This window comes from Monodelphis domestica, chromosome 8, assembly GCF_027887165.1.
Source record: "Monodelphis domestica isolate mMonDom1 chromosome 8, mMonDom1.pri, whole genome shotgun sequence".
Taxonomy (NCBI): domain Eukaryota; kingdom Metazoa; phylum Chordata; class Mammalia; order Didelphimorphia; family Didelphidae; genus Monodelphis; species Monodelphis domestica.
Window position 1 is genome coordinate 245394658 of NC_077234.1, and position 4290 is coordinate 245398947.

General features: G+C 31.7%; 1 pseudogene; it reads left to right on the forward strand.

Annotated features, from left to right (window-relative positions):
• The first annotated feature begins 2131 nt into the window (after window positions 1–2131).
• Window positions 2132–3431, forward strand: LOC130455775 (selenocysteine insertion sequence-binding protein 2-like; annotated as a pseudogene).
• The last annotated feature ends 859 nt before the right edge of the window (window positions 3432–4290 follow it).

The window sequence follows — 4290 nt, forward strand, 5'->3', positions numbered from 1 at the left end:
AGGACTCTGGCACTGAAGTTTCATTAGACCTTAGGATGGACATGAATAGTGAATATTAGTTCTTTTCTTATGTTCAACTTTTAAGGTTCTCAAGCTTCTGAATGTATTTTTATTTTTTTTCTTGTTCTTTATTCTCATAGTATCTATGTCATAGTGTAGAGTTTGTTTGTGTTTAAAGTTTGAACGGAGCCCAAGCATTGCCATTAAGGTTTTAAATCAGGATTGAATCCCAGGTTTTCTTTATATAATCTGTCAGCTACCGGTTTAGGCTCTACAAGTTGAGGGGGCTATAAACCTTAAGCCAAAAAACTACTAATACTACCTTGTGTTGAACTGACTCCACTTGCATTGCTCTGAAATCATTTTTCCAGAAGATTGGGCTACCTTATTCTTAAACCCCTGCTCATCATTGGTACTCTTAAAATAAGATCATATCTACCTTGATATAGATGATACAATGGCATAAAAAAGAAATATCTTTGTAGTTATTCTCACATTTATACTTCAGTGTGTCTGTGATGTCAATGATATGGATGTTCCATCTAGTGATGCTGATTGCCACTCATCCATGTCATCTCATTCTGTGGGTCTCTTGACCACAACTTCTCATAAATCCTTATGCAGTGTCCTTAAGGTCTTCCTTTTGATCACAAAAATACTTAATCTTTAGGCATTTCTTCCAAGGAGCCTTTCTGATTGAGTCCAGTAGTCCATTTCTGGTGACTGCTCCTTGCAAAAGTACTATCATTGGAAATTTCAGGTTGAAGAAATTTAGCTATATTGCAACACAATATTGGGCTCTTTCAATGGGGTTGTAAGAGATTAGTCTGATTCTTTTTTTCATAGGATATATCCATGACAGTTGTTATATATGTGTGTGTATGTTACATATTATGTGTGCACATATACACATATGAACCATATGCACACACACACACACACACACATATATATATATATATATATATATTTATAATATATTGCTGTTATGGTTCAGGGGGTTAGTTGTTGCATTCATGCCCAAACTCAATAAGGTGTCTGGAAAGGTCTGGTTTCCATCTGCTTTTTTTCCCCAACTTTTTTTACCTGTTCTGCTTTTATCAGCATATATGTCTTCAAATTACTAGACATTCAGTGTTTATGTGGTCAGCCCCAGTATGTGATATGCTCTCTTTTGAATGGTTTATGAATGCCATATGTAGATTTTATTTGAAATGTATATAGCCTGAATTAAGTTTTCAGGAAGCAATTATTTATGTAAAACAAACAATAGAACTTCTTTTATTCTATCAGATATACAGTTATTTAGGTAGAAAAAAAATTGTGGTTTGAACCACACAATTTAATTTATGTTGTCTGGTTTTTCAAATTGCTAATTTAAAAAAAATTTTGTAAAGATAGATGATAATCTCTCTTAATTCTGTCTATGTCAGAAAGATAACTGATAAAACCAATTTTGTGCCTCTTCCTTAGGGGTTTTTTCCCTCATAAACCACCAAAGATGATCTTTCCTGTCTTTATTGTGGAAATTTGTGGTGGAAAAAAAACGTTCATGGAAATGTTTCTAAATGCAGAAAAAATGAGATTCCAGAGTGAAGGAGATCATGGGGACAAAACACATCTTTATTCCAGGACCATCAGCATAGCCTTCTACTTTTCTTTTCTTCTTAGCAATGAAAACCTAAATTTTTATGAAATGTGGAGCTAGTGAGATAAATTTAACTTCTAAATTTTCCTCTTGTATATTGAAATTTATTCATCTATCAAGCTTTTAAAAACTCTTCAGTCCAACTTTGCTTTCTAATTGCTGTGGTTTAAGTTATAGTCTTGTTACATTATAAAGCCTAATAAAAAAAGAAACATCAAGGAAGGAACAGTTTTGTTGAAAGTAAAGCACTGGTGCCATTAATTGTCCATATACAGAAGGCTTTTCACCCTTGCGCACACACTGTATGCTGGTCAGCTTTACCCTTTTGTATGAAGATTATTTCACTAACTGCTACAGTCAATAAGATCAAATCTTTGTATGAGAGAAAACAACTGAAATTTTATTTTTCTACTGACATTTCTAATGCTGGTGTCAAATTTTACCAATAAAAATTAATTACATTAAAAAAAGAAAGTACATCTACAATGCTCTGGAAATCAAAAGGAAGGAGGAGAAGGTCATCGCATCCTACAGCAGAATTCTCTAGTGAGCAAGGAGCTAGTGAAGCTGACATTGGTAGCAATAGTAGTTACTGCAACTAAAAGTAACAACAATCAGACTATAGTGTTGACTTCCAGAAATACTGATTTTGGTTTATTTAATCTCATGGAATCGTTATGTTTAGGTGGGGCAAGTAGGTCCAATGTAACTTCTCAGGCAACTCAGAAAGACACTTCGTATGGAAAAAAGTCAGCCAATTTCTAGAGATGGAAGGCAAATTGAGGAAAGAAATAATTCACAGGTTCCATTCAAATGCCATGGAAATAGCACATCTTCAGAAAGTAGAAAGTTTACAGAAGAGACAAGACAATAAACCATTAAGCAACCATTCTCGTAGAGAGAACATTCTCATAGAGAAACACGTTCTGACCCATTATATTTTGAGGAAGAAGATGGATTTACTAATTGAATGAGACTGGAAGTGCTAAAGATGAGAACACTCAACAAAAAATTTTCTGCAAAAGTACTGGCTAACTTATCTGAAAATTTGCCAATTAACCCAATTCCTATTACAACCTCTGTATATAAACATGCAAAATGTCAAAAGAAGGCTTTAGCTGCAGCACTTGCCCCAGCTCAGGAATATCCAGAAGTCAGTATAAAGAAAAAAAAAATCCAGGAAATTTTCTCAAAGGCACCAGGCAAAAAGAGTAAGACTACTGTGCAGCTTGATTTAGGGAATATGTTAGCAGCTCTGGAAAAGCAACAACAAGCAAAGAAAGCTCATCAAATCACCAATAATTAAGCATTATCAGTATTACACCTATATGTACCAAATATAGCATCCACATTTTAATAGGAAAAACTAAATTAGTTGTAGGTGGAAATTAATAACAAAGCAATAATGGTAGAAGACTTCAATTTCCCACTCTCACAAGTAGATAAATGGAACCAAAAAAAAAATGAAACAAGTCAAGGAAAGGAATAGAACTTAGATAAATTCAATTGTATAGAATTGAATATAGAAAGAATTGAATGGGCATAGAAAGGAATATTAAAAAAACATTATGGTTAAATGTAGAAAAGCAGAAATATCAAATTAATTCTTTTCAGACCACAATGAAATAAAGGTTATATCTAATAAGGACCATGAAAACACAAAGAAAAACTAATAGGAGACAAAAATAACTTAATCCTAAAGAATGAGTGGGTAAAAGAACAAGACATAGAAACAATAAATATATTTATTAAGGAGGATCACAATAATTATATAATCATAATAATGAGCCAATATACCAAAACCTATGAGATAAAGCAATGAATTAGATATGAAATTTTTTAAAAGCTAGAGAAAGAACAAAATAAAAATGCCTGGTACGATGCCTGCCAAAACCACCCCAGAAATTAAAAGATAAAGCCAGTTTTAAATAATCAGAGGAATATTCATTGTGTTTAAATAAAATAATAATCAAACCTAAACTAATCTCCTTATTCAATACCATCCTAATTAATTTACCAACAAAATTAGCTCACCTAGAAAAAAAATCATTTGGAAGAACAAAAGATCAAGAATTATCAAAGGAATTAATGGGAAAAAATAAACAAAGGAAGTGTAACAGTATCAGATTTTGAACTGTATTTTAAATCATTAATTATCAAAACTTTATTATACTGGTTAAGAAATAGAAAGATAGATCAATAGAAAAGAAGTGAAATATGACAAACAGTAATAAAAGATTATAAAATTTTAATATTTAACAAGTATATAGATTTGAGTTTTGTGGATAAGAACTCACTATATGGTAAAAATTGCTGGGACAATTAGAGAATAGTTTACCTGAGACTAATTACAGACCAATATTTTATACCATTCACTTATAGAAAATCAAAATAGAAATATGGCCTAGACATTAAAGGAGATATCATAAGCAAATTTAAAGTACAGGGAACATACAATCTATTGGATTTATGTATAGGAGAGAAATGTATGAGTAACAAGAGATGGAAAAGCATCGTGAAATATAAAAAGGACAATATTGATTACATCAAATTTAAAAGTTCCTGTACAAATAAAAATAATTTAGCCAAAATTAGAGGAAAAACAGAAAATTGGGATGGGATAATTTTATATACAGCTTTTC